The sequence below is a fragment of the Dipodomys ordii genome, unplaced genomic scaffold (genome assembly GCF_000151885.1).
Source record: "Dipodomys ordii isolate 6190 unplaced genomic scaffold, Dord_2.0 Scaffold13, whole genome shotgun sequence".
NCBI classification, from domain to species: Eukaryota; Metazoa; Chordata; class Mammalia; order Rodentia; family Heteromyidae; genus Dipodomys; species Dipodomys ordii.
This window is the reverse complement of record NW_012267229.1, coordinates 13,785,743-13,798,556: the sequence shown is the minus strand read 5'-3', so window position 1 is coordinate 13,798,556 and position 12,814 is coordinate 13,785,743. Positions and strand designations below refer to the sequence as shown.

The 12,814-nt window shown below is 55.9% G+C and overlaps 1 protein-coding gene across 1 annotated transcript in view; it reads left to right on the top strand.

Annotated features, from left to right (window-relative positions):
- Nol4l (nucleolar protein 4-like) overlaps positions 1-12,814 on the top strand; it is a 158,722-nt gene that overhangs the window by 134,002 nt on the left and 11,906 nt on the right. The window lies entirely within an intron of this gene.

The window sequence follows — 12,814 nt, the reverse complement described above, 5'->3', positions numbered from 1 at the left end:
CTCTTCATCTCAAGGCGAGCGCTCTACCACAGCACCACTTCCAAGTTTTCTAGTGGTTTATTGGAGATAAGAGTCTCACAGACTTTCCTGTCCCGACTGGCTTTGAACTGTGGTCCTCAGATCTCAGCCTCCTGAGTAGCTAGGATTACAGGCATGAGCCACCAGCGCCCAGCTTAGGCTGGCACTCTTACACTTGAGCCGCACCTTCACTTCTTTTTGGTGGTTAATTGGAGATTAGAGCCTCACAGACTTCCCAGCCTGGGCTGGCTTCAACTGGGACCATCACAGCTCAGCTTCCCGTGTAGCTAGGATTACAGATGTAAGCCACAAGAGCCCAGTTAGTTAGGGCTTTCTTATTTAAATTTTTTTTTCCTTCTTTTGAGAAAGAGTATCAATGTGTAGTCTGGACCTGCCTCAGACTCATGGTCCTCCTGCCTCGGAATATTGGGATTACAGATGTATGCCACTATACCCTCTTCCTTTTTATTATTATTATTTTTTTTTTAATTGTTGGTTGTGGGGCTTGAACTCTGGGCCTGGGTGCTGTCTCTCAGCTCTTCAGCTCAAAGTGAGCACTCTACCACTTGAGCCACAGTGCTACTTCTGGTTTTCTAGTGGTTCACTGGAGATAAGATTCTTATGGACTTTCCTGCCAGGGCTGGCTTTAAACTACACAATCCTCAGATCTCAGCCTCCTGATTAGCTAGGGTTACAGAGGCGTGAGCTGCCAGCGCCCGGCTTACCCCCTTTCTTTTTAAATTTCGTGAGAGAAAGATGGAAACTTGGGCCTGGCAGGGACAGTTGTGTGGCTGGAACCGCACATCCCAAGTGAGTCAGGATACACAACCCTCACCCCACGGGGTTGTCTTAGAGGTCCTGCCCCCTGAAGGGCCCTTCACCCCGTCCTCTCCCAGACTGTGGCAGCTCAGCCCTTTCAGCCATAGGTGATGGCAGCACTGCTCCTCGGCCTCTCTCCACCTCCCTCCACAGCCACCACTGCCTGTGAGAGGACCTGGATCTGGCCCATCTGACAGGGGAGGAAACTGAGGATCTGGAGAGACTGGGAGCCCTGCCAGGGTCAGCAGGGGAGGGAGCTGAGCAGGCACAGGGGCAGTGCGTGAGGTCCCTGCACACTCAGAACGTTAGAGCTCCTGTAGGCCCAGGGCAAAGCAGACCAGCTTCTCCTGTCACCTCTGCCCCGCACCCATCAAAGTCCATCCAGACCCCCTGTCAAGCAACTGTGGGCTATAGGCTTTCTCCTGGGTGGGCAGGGCTCCAGGCACACGGGAGAAGGCCATGGAGAAGGCCCTTGGGGAAGGGCTTGTTGAGTGAAGGGCTGGGTGAAGGTGAATCTGTGCTGCGCGCACTCAGCAGGCGAGCCAGGGCATCTCCCCATGGCCACTCATGTGGCGGGACAAGGTCCCAATCCCTACTGCAAGCCCCTCCCCCTCCTCTTCCCCAGCCCCTCACTCTGCCCCTTCCTGAGCGGAAAATGTGAGGCCTGGCCTCCAGAAGGGATGCATGGGGGCAGGGAGCGGACATTACTCACCTCCCAGGCAGGCAGGAAGCCAGCATGAGGGGACAGCAGAAGATCCTGCTTCCGCCTTCGCCTTCGCCAGCACAGGTTGTTGGGGGTGCTGGAGGAGCCCTGTAGAGCCCTGGAGCATCCAGCCCCTCCCCCCCCCAGTATGTGTGCGCTCCTCAGACCAGGCCCCTCCTATGTCCTGGCTTCTGGAACCCACCGGTCATAGAACCATATCCCATGTCCCCTGGGCGGTTGGGAGGCAATGGCAGTGCTTCCTGCCTGGAGGCCAGGTCTGGGGCTTCCCACTCTCCCCATCTACCCCATGCCCAGTGCCACATCAGCCTAAGGCCGAGCCAAGGCACTGAGGGGTCCCCTGGCTCTGCCAAGGTTCTGGGAACCTTAGAATGAGGTGCGAGCACTGCATGCTGTGCCATGCAAAGGGGTCCCCAAGGGCAGCCTTCTTCTCCCCCACCCCCCAAGTGTCTTGTTTATCCCCTCAGATGCAAAACAAGAAAAGAAAACATTTCCTAGGCTTTCTGCGCACATCAAAGCTTCATTTCCTCCTGGTGTCACCCGTGGCCCCTTCGTTCCCCACCCCCCCATGCCCTACCCTGTCACAGGTGCAGAGCCACATCGCACTTAAAGGTTGTCCCTGAGTCCACCATGTGCTCAGCCCTACTGAGCACAGAATTGACCATTCCCACTGCCCAGCAGAAGCCACATCCCCCCCCAGGAGAGGAACTTGCCCAGATTGTGGGTGGCAGGTTCTTCCCAGACCTATTTGACGGCTCCTGTCTGTGGAACGATGGCTATTTCATGGAGTCACCTGCCTGAGCCACATACTGGCTGGCATGGGCAGAGGAGGGGCCCTGGAGGTGGCCCGCCACTCTGCTCTGGAGCTGCTGAACAGTGCCAGCCTTGCCCCCTACCCTACAGTGAGTGCATAGGAAAGCTACTTGCCCTCTCTGAGCCTGGGCTTCTGTCTGTGGCGCAGCTGACCAAGGCAGCAAGTGGGGCCTTTTACCACCTAGAAATCCCCCAAGGCTTCTGGGCAGCCCCCTGGGAGCAGGTAGAGCTTGCTCACCCTGGCTGGCCATTTACACTGGGGCTGCCTCTCTTTTTCCGGCCAGCAAGGACCCTTCCCACCCTTTCCTCTGCCTTTCTTCTTGGGTGCCCTTCTCCCTATTCTCTGGAGGGAGGCTCAGTGGATTGATGCAGACAGACTCAACTATACTGCCTCAGCCTCAGCTCAGATCCTTTCTGCACCTCCTTGCTGTGTAGCCTTGGGCAAGTCACTTCCACTCTCTGGGTTTTAGAATAATCTGCACCCACCTTCCTGTCCTGCTGAAGACTCCATGATGCATGGATGGTGTGAAGGCTCACAGGTGGCCGGTCTGGTAGCCAGGTTGTGGGCCCCCTGGTGCCATCAGGCTGAGAGACTGGAACCAGAGACCTTTAGGCACTGAGGCCTCTGCTTCTCCAAGACTATCTGAGTCTTTCCGTAGACCCACAGGCCCCGCTCCTACCTCTCCAGCCCCCTGAGCTCCAAGGGGCTCTAATCACAGCCTTCCTCCTTTTCACACTCTTCACACTCTTGTGCTTCTCACCTTCTTCTCACCCCTAAAATCTTGTTTCCTTAGAAAAGATTGTATGCCTCCATGGTAGTGCAGGCCTGTAATTACAGCACTGAAGAGGCTGAGGCAGGAGGGTCTCGAGGTAGAGGCCAGCCTGAGCTGGGAGGGCAGGCTTTGTGCCGGCTGGGCATGGATACTCACAGCTTGCCCTAGCAACTCCTGAACTCCTGCCCCACTCCCCCCGACTGGCGCGGGGCCTGTGTGGGGACCCTGAGTCCCTGAAAACCCTGCTTCTTGAACTGGCACTCTCCCTGCAACCCCTGAGGCTGGAGGCGGTCTACAAGGTAGCAGCATTCCCATTGGGGAGACCCAGCCTGTGGTGGCATGCCTTCTGTGGGCAGCTGCTGGGCAGGCGCCAAGGGTGCCGCATACCCTCCTGGAGAGGAGTAAGGGGTGAGGCAGGAGGCCGTTCAGCCTGTAGGGAAAGGCTGTTGGGGACAGGCCATTCAGAATGAGAGGGCAATCTGCAATGGCCATTTCTGGTTTTCCCTTTTATCCTGCCCACCCCTGGGGTTGACCAGCCCCCTCCCCACCAGGAGCCCAACGCTTCTGGCCTGCAGGTCTCTCCCTGGAGACCCAGCACTCAAGTCTGGGCATTGCCCAGGCTACTGTCACATTGTGGGGATGGACAGCCTGAGGGGATTGTTGTTTGATGAGATGAAATCTTGTTATGTAGACCAGGCTGGCCTAGAACTTATGACCCTCCTGTCTCAGCCTCCTGAGTACAGAGACTGCAGTCAGTCCCCAAGCTCTGCAGTGGTTTTTGTTGTTGTTGTTGGTTTTGGAGCTTGAACTCTGGGATTGGGTGCTGTCCCTCAGCTCTTCAGCTCAAGACTAGTGCTCTACCACAGCGGCACTTCCAGTTTTCTGGTGGCTAATCGGAGATAAGAGTCTCACAGACTGTCCTGCCCAGGCTGGCTTTGAACCGTGAGCCTCAGATCTCAGCCTCCTGAGTAGCTAGGATGACAGGCGTGAGCCACTGGCGCCCGGCTGCTGCAATGGTCTTTTTTTTTGCGGGGGTGGGGGTCGGGTCCAGTTATGGGGCCTGAACTCTGGGCCTGGGCACTATCCCTCAGCTCTTTAAGGCTAGCGCTCTACCACTTGAGCCACAGCGCCCCTTCCGGCTTTTTTCTTTTTGCTTATGTGGTGCTGAGGAATCGAACCCAGGGCCTAATGCATGCAAGGCAAGCACTCTACCACTGAACCACCTTCCCAGCCCCTGCAATGGTCTTTTAAGCTAAACTTCTCTGCTCTGTTCCTTCTGCCAAGCTCGACCCTGTCTGTCACCTGACTCTCTTTTTCTCAGGTGAGGCTGGAGGCTGGACATAGGCCTCATTCATCTCCCTCCTCCTAGAGCAAGAGCTGTATGTTCCTCTTGAAGGCCCAGTTGTCCACTATGGCTTTCCTTCTTCCTTCCCCTCCCCTCCCCTCCCTTCTCTTCCCTCCCTTCCCACCAGGAGCACAGAGCTTGGGCCCCAGCTCTTCCAGGGATTGGCTGCAGGCCATAGGACAGTCCCAGGTCACAGAAAAATGTCCATCATCAGCTGGGTTGCAGGCAGGACAGACAATGCTGGGCTGTGCTGGCTACAGCCCAACAAGGGTGAGAGACCAGGAGACAGCTCCGAGAGACCTCTTTATCCCCCCAGCAGGCAGGCCTGAACAACGCTGGCCTTGTCCCAGTTGGTGGGGGGGGGGCAGATGCCCAGTGAGGACACCAGGGCAGGACAAACTCTGGGGCTTGAGGAGATGAGGGAGAACCCCCCAAGATTAGCCTGGGTGTGTGGGGCCATCTGGCAGATCAGAGCCTCTGCTCAGGGCTTCTGCTAGGGCAGCGCTGCTGTGCTGAGAGGTGGGGGAGGGGTGGGTATGCCGAAGAGGCACCGTCAGGTGTCTCTTGCAGGAACCCGGAAGTGACTCTGACCCGAGGACTGGGATGCAACAACCCTAGACCGGCTTCTGGGAGGGCCTGTGGAAGGCCTGCCAGAGGCCTGGGACACTGCACACGGGCTTCCAGGCAGGGCGCTGTCCGTGAATCATTCACACATGGTGGCCTGCAGTGGCTGTTTGCTCTCAGACACATGACTTGTGGGGACTGGGGGGTGGCCAGCAGTAGGCATTTTGGGGAGAGCTTTGCATGTTTAATTTGTGTTTATTTCTCACTGCCAGTGCTTGGGATCTGGCTGCAAGGCTCCACACTGGAAGCTTCTGCACTGGTCCTAACTGGTGGGTTGGGAGAATCCAGGAAGTGGGGTGGGGGTGGGGCAGGCCCTGTCTGTCATCCCTGGGGACTTAAAAGCTGGAGATAGGGCTGGTGACCACCCCTTGGGGAGCCTCTGGCTCTCCACTGACATCAGGAGCTACAAGTTGCCTAGCACCTCATCCTCCACAACTGGTACAAACTTGGTGTTCCCCCTCTCCCTTCTTGCCACTTGGACTACTTGCCCTCACAGCTAAACTCTCATCGGCAGCTTGGACGCCAAGGACCCCGCTGAGATGGACAGTGCCACTTTGGGGGGAAGCCCAGCTCTGTGCCATAGATGCAGTTGTCACCAGCAGCTGCGCCATGTTCAGGAAGGGCAGGTGCAAACCTGTGGGAAATCACAGTGGTGTCCTTGGCTAGCATGAAAGCAGAAGCTAAAGCATCTCTGTTGCATTTATTAATGTTGGAGATACTGTGAATTTATCATTGTGAATTTATTATATTGTGAATTCTTTAAAATTTGAGAAGGGAAAGGACTGGGAAGGTGGCTTAGTGGTAGAGTGCTTGCCTAGCATGCATGAAGCCCTGGGTTCGATTCCTCAGCACCACATAAATAGAAAAAGCAAGAAGTAGTGCTATGGCTCAAGTGGTAGAGTGCTAGCCTTGAGCAAAAGAAGCTCAGGGACAGTGCCCAGGCTCTGAGTTCAAGCCCCAGATCTGGCAAAAATGAAAAAAAAAATTAGGCCAGGTGCTGGTGGCTCTACGCCTGTAATCCTGGCTACTCAGGAGGCTGAGATCTGAGGATCACGGTTCAAAGCCATCCTGGGTAGGAAAGTCCATGAGACTCTTCAATAAACCACTAGAAAACCAGAAGCGGCGCTGTGGCTCAAGCGGTAGAGCGCTCGCCTTGAGCTGAAGAGCACAGGGACAGCACGCAGGACCAGAGTTCAAGCCCACGACCGACCAAAAAAAAAATTTTAGATGGGATCTCACAGGCTGACCTTGAACTCAAAATCCTATCTCAGCCTCTTGAGTGGTGGGATTACAAGAGTGTACCATTAGCATTAGCCTTCAAATAGTCCCTGGGTTTGTTCCCTAGCATTGGGTGAGGTTAGGGAGGTAGCGAATTCATTCATTTATGTATTTATTCATTGCTGGTACTTAGGCTTGAATTCAGGGCCTTGTGCTTTCCCACAAGCTTTTTTTCGATTATGGCTGGTGCTCTGCCACGAGAGCCATGCCTCCAGTTCCAGCTTTCTGCTGGTTAATTGGAGATAAGAATCTCTCCCATTCGACTGCCCTGGCTGGGGTTTTTTGGTTTTTGGTTTAGGGTTTTTGTTTTGCTTTGTTTTGTCAGTCGTGGGGTTTGAACTCAGGCCTGGGCACTGTCCCTCAGCTCTTCAGCTCAAGGCTAGCACTCTACCACTTGAGCCACAGCACCACTTCCGTTTTTTTTTTCTGCTTATGTGGTGCTGAGGAATCGAACCCAGGGCCTCATGCATGCAAGGCAAGCACTCTACCATTGAGCCCCCTTCGCAGCCCCCCTGGCTGGTTTTGAACTGTGATCCTCCAGGTAATTGCCTCCTGAGTTGCTAGGATCACAAGTGTGATCAATAAAAGTCCAGCTTTGGACTTGTATTTATTTTTTTTAACACGGCATTAGCAAACTTCCACATGTGACACACCCTCTGTGGACCATGTCACTCCTGACTGTGCAGACCTAGGTGTTGGCACCCATTTAAGGAGCAAGTCGGGAAGTTTGGCCAACACATCAAGGCATGCTGCCCAGAAAAGGCTCCATGAAATAGGGGTGAGCAGGGGTGTGTTTAGTCCAGGCAGCTCTGTGGAGCAGTGACCTGAAGGCAAGGCAGAGAATGCAGACCTCATCTGGTGACGGTGGGCTCCCCACGCTCCCCTCCACCCTGCCTTCTGAGAGGAAGAGCCAATAGGCAGCATGTAACCACGGCTCAGTCCACTGGCTTTGGTCAGATGGACAGCCCCGGGGAGGTGTGGGCCCTGAGCTCAGAGCAGGCTGGCCTCAGCCTACAGCCCGTGACGGTATCTCAGGCCCTCAGGGGCTTCCACCCTGGCGGCCATGGGGACTGCTGGCTCCAGCGCTCTGCCCAGCATTCCTTCCTCTTCCCCAGCTTACAGCTTTTGTGTGTGAATTATTGATGGCTCCTCCTCATTCCTGCCTAGCTGCTGCTCTGGCCTTACCAGCTGGCCACCCTGCCCCCAGCAGCCCCACCTCTGGCCACAAGAGGCGGGCTACCTGGGAGCCATGGATGTGAGCTCATGTGGCCTTGTGCAGGATTCCCAGGGATGGTGGGCCTTCTCGGCCTGGTCTGGGACTGGCCTCAGCCACCCACCAGAATAGGATGCCCCTGGCTATGGCCCCAGAGCCCAGTGTGGCGATTGGTGGCTTGCACAGAGCGGGGCCTGTGTGGGCTGCGGGGTGCTGGCGCCCACATAAGGGCATTGTTTGCCGAGGTAAAAGGAGTTTTTGTCTCCTTCTGGAGACGGGACAGAGGGAGGAACAATTTCCCTCATTCATCACTAATTCCCCCATTTGAATAGCAGCACATTGCCCCACGTTACATTCGATGGGCATGGCCGGCCTTCCCTTGTCCACAGGCATGGCGGGTACAGGTGGTGGACTCCAGGTCCTGCCCTCCTGGGGAACCATCCTTCACCAAGCTGGCGAGACCGCTTTGGAGAAATGCGCAGGAGCTGTGTGTTCTTTGCCTCCCTGCCTGCCTCCAGGGCACCCAGTCGTAGGCTTGGGGGTGGGGGTACATGGGGAGGGGGGGTCAGTTGTGTCTTGTGGGTGTTCTGAGCTTTGACAGGCTGGCTTGAGGTGAGGTACCTGTCCTGGAGGGGCATCCTGAGTACCCTGACCCTCCACCTTCAGCTCCCGGCCTGGGTGTGTCCATCCAGGGCCTATGGCCTGCCAAAATAATGCCCTTAATTGGAGGCTACAACCCTGGAAGGGCTTGAGCACTAAGCCTTTGGAGCCATGGGGCCAGCTGGGTGTTTTCACAAAGTCATAAAGTGTTAGAGCCCAAGAGGGTGTCAGCGGCAACTCCCTGGACTACAGATAAGAGGATCTCAGGAGGTGGCTGTACCCAAGGTCGTGCAGACAGGGCACCCAGCCCCACGGGGGCCATTTGGGCTCAAGGTGTCCAGGGTGCCTGTCAAAGTCTCTTTGAAGTCAGGTTTTGGGAGAGGGAGGAAGAACTTGGAATGGGTTGGAGTCCAGCTGTCCCAATTTTAGGCCCCCGTTTCCCCCATCTCCGCAGAGGTGGGGCCTGCGGGCGCCAGTAATCTCAGGATGGGTGGGGGAGGAGGGAGCCCTGTTCCCAGGGCTGGTCCTGGGCCCCTGATTACTCAGAGACCAAACCAGACACACGTGACGCATGTTGGCCTCCAGCTAGCTTCAGCAATAAGGAAATAGTCTAGGGCCTTCTTCGGCTTTAGGCACAGGTGGGTTTAGGGGTCTGTGGGTGCCAGCCTGTCCCTTGCCCAGCAGACTCAGCTACCCCCGGGTGGAGAAAGCCTGGAAATAACTCTTTTGGGTCTCGGTTGGTGCACATCATTGCAGTCGCTGCAGTGGGCTGTGCAGACTGTCCAAGCCCTGGGCCTGTGTTCATGCTGAGGAACCCAGGAAGCCTAGGTGCCCTTACAAGAGGAAGGAGTGCAGCTTGTGGGAAAGCTGGAGCGATACAAACCTGCCCACTGAAGCCATGGCCTCCAGCCCCCCCCTCCCCCCCCCCCAGACCAGGTACCGCAAACAATAGTATTGTCAGAAGATGATAAACTTGAGAAGATCCAGGTAAAGGGGGGGGTCTGCATGTCAGAGCAGGGGCTGGGCAGACCATGACCGGGAAGAATAGGGAAGGAGCCCCAGAAGAGCCAGGGAGAGACCAATACCAAGACGGGGCGACAGCTGGGCACTGGTGGCACAGTGCCTGTAATCCCGCTGCTCAGGAGGCTGAGATTTGAGGATCTAGAGCGCTAACCCTGAGGGGAAAAATAAAACAAAAAACCAACCTCAGGGACAGCACCCAGGCCCAGAAAGAAGGGGCAGCAGTGCAAAGGCCTAGGTGTGGGTGAACAGTGGGGGAAGTGTGCCAGCAGGGGCTGTGGGGCTGTGGGGGTGGATGGGGGCCGTAGCCACTGCCCATGGGCTGAGGGATAGCGGGAACCACCTCTCCCTGTGCAGAACCTTGGCCCCTGCTTGGCCCTAGGTCTTCCCCATGCTTGAGGCGGGGGGGGGTCACAAGGAGGGAGGTGCTCAGGCAGGCCTTGAAGAATGGGGGGAGGAGGGAATGGAGGGGGAGGAGGCGGAGGAGGCAAGTGACATCTTCATTGGAGCCCAGTCTCCTCAGGAGCTCTTGTGCTTGGTTTCCTGCTCACTGGAGCATGGACCCACGGGTAGCAGCCCATCTTCTCACCTGGTCCCCAGTGCCCAGCTCAGCTGCCACCATGTTAAGAAGAGTCAGGCAGGCATGGGGCAGACACAGCTCTCCCAGGTGTCTCCCCCACCCCCACTCCCACCATGGAGCCCATCTCTAATTTTGTGTCTGTGCTGGGGCTCCAGAAGTTGGTGCTCTAGTCTGGGAGACAGATGTAGGAAGTGAGTGAAGTGAGACTGTGGGTGCAGGAAGCCAGCTTCCCTCCTTCCCTCCCTTGGTTTGAACTCCCGCGCTCAGTGCCTGCTAGGCCCTGCTCTGCGACATGACTCTCAGCCTTGGTTCCTTTTTGCATCATTTTTCAGATAGAGGCTTGTATTTTTGCCTGGGGCTGGGCTTAGACTGTGATCCTCCTCCCCATGCTTCCCTAACAGCTGGGGTAACAAGTGCGCTTCATCATACCCAGCTAGGTTGGTGCCAGTCTTGATAACTTTGCTCAGGAGGCCTCAAGCCACATCTCTCATCTCTGCCTCCTAAGTCACTGCCTCAACTTCCTTTTCTGAGCATCTGTACTTATGCTAAGGCTAGTCCACACTGTATAAAACATATTTTGTGACATGAGAGCCATTCTGAAGCAAAACTGAGGCACAAGGAGGGGGAGGTGACCTTTTCAAGGTCACTGAGATGGTATCCACACAGCTCACAACTCCTCTGCACTCCTCACAGGATGGCACTGGGGAGGGCTGTGAAGGGCAGTGGCTAGTCCACCAGACTACGGCCACCTGAGAGTAACTTTGTCACTTAAATGTGGGCTTCTGTATCCCTGACCCAGATGTGGCGTGGAGAAACCGTGGTGGCAAATAGCTTATAAATGAAAGGCTGCAGGCCTGCCCAAAGTTTGGGTGGGTTTTGTTTTTGTTTTTGTCAGTTGTGGGGCTTGAACTCAGGGCCTGGGCACTATCCCTGAGCTCTTTTTTATTCTTTTTTTTTGGCCAGGCTGGGGCTTGAACATTGTCCCTGAGCTGCTTTTGCTCAAGGCTCGCATTCTACCACTTGAGCCACAGCACTACTTCCGGCTTTTCTGTTTATATGGTACTGAGGAATCAAACCCAGGGATTCATGCATGCTAGGCAAGTGTACTCTTACCACTAAGCCACATTCCCAGCCCTCCCTGAGCTCTTTTACTTAAGGTTAGTGAGCTACCACTTTGAGCCACAGCACCACTTCCATTTTCTGGTGGCTAATTGGAGATAAGGGTTGCATGGACTTTCCAACCCAGGCTGGCTTTGAACCACGATCCTCAGCTTTCAGTCTCCTGAGTAACTAGGATTAGAGGCGTGAGCCACCATGGGTGGGCCAGCACATCTTAATTTTTTTTGGGGGGGGGTCCGGTCGTGGGGCCTGAACTCTGGGCCTGGGCGCTGTCCCTCAGCTCTTCAGCTCAAGGCTAGCACTCTACCACTTGAGCCACAGCGCCACTTCCGGCTTTTTTCTTTTTGCTTATGTGGTGCTGAGGAATCGAACCCAGGGCCTCAGGCATGCAAGGCAAGCGCTCTACCACTGAGCCACCTTCCCAGCCCCACATCTTAACTTTTTAAAGTATACAAACCAAACCAAGTGAATTCAGTGCTGCACAGTCAGTACCTCAAACAGAAACGTCACCACTCAGTTCCAACCCTGCCCCCAATAACTTCCAAGGTACTTCAAGGTCCCCTGTATAAGTAGACTCGCTGGGCCTTTATTCTTTTGCATCTGGCTTACCCCACTGAGCATAGTGTTTGTCCACAGCACAGCATATACCCAGCTTCATTCACGCTTAAGAATCACTCTGAAGGATCCTCCGCTGGCTGCGTGGCTCGCCCACATGTCGCCTCACCATTATCTCCTGAGGCTTCTCAAAATGCCAGAGAAAATCAGTTCCCAGTATTGTTAAATCTGGGGACGGACACAGTGATAGGGATTTCTAGCTTTCTATACGAACGGGAGTATGTGTCTCTTACCAGGCTAAGGTGGCATTGGAGGACTTGAGCCTGCTGTTCTTGCCCAAGGACGAGGTATTGGCAGCCTCTGTCATCCTAGCTGATCAGATGGGATGGAAGTTCTTGGAGAGCCCAGCAGCCCCTGAGCTGTGTAAGCTCATCTCAGAGAGATGGAGTAGGGGTCCATCCTGCTATGTCCCAAGCAAGGTGTGACATTGCAGCCGCAGGGCCTGGTGCCCACGGTGAGTGCCATGACCATTTGGGCTGGTGCTCACTGAGGAGCTTCTCAAGGCAAAATCAAGGGTTTTCTAAGGTCAAGTAAGGCCTGTGGGAGGGCACCGCCGGGGTGGGCAGAGCTGAGCCAGTCAGCCAGGGGCATCCCATCCTGTAGCCCCTTCGCCCCAGCACAGGACTACAGTACCTCAGGTGCTCTGGCCACCAGGAGCCACCCAGAGCCAGCACCTTCTTCCTAGGACCCCTGGGGCCAAGCCTTGACAATTGATGGAAGTTGTCCCAGCTAGAGGAGCATGACAGAGCCCAAGCACTGCCTGGAGATCAAGCCCCAGAAGGGGTCAAGAGTGGAGGCCTGGGCAAGGGAGGCTGAAGGTGGGCAGGAGATCACGGGAAGGACAAGGCACAGAGGTAAAAGCCTGGAGCAGAGGTGCCAAGGGAGGAGGAGGGCAGCTGGGAGGAGAGGGGAGTGGGTGTGGCATGACCGGTAGGGGCAGTTGGCTTTGAGTATCCAGTTCCTGCCCTAGGGGTTAACCCCCTGAGGTTCAGTCTTTGGTTTCTCCACCAGGGACAGGGCTGGCATACAGTAGGTGCTCAATAAATAGTGCCAGACATCTAGATTAGTCACTGGAGATGCTGCCCGAAGAAAACCATCTGTTTGGACGGAGGGGGCCGGGAGGAGGAAAGCCTGGGGCCTCTGGGGTGAGGCTTGGGGCCGAGCCCACGGGAGGATGCGTGGAGCTGGGCTGCTCAGGAGGCGGAGGAAGCCTTGCAGGAAGCAGCGGCCCAGGGGACCTGCTGCCGCCGAGGGGGGAGGGGTGCCGCCGCACCGT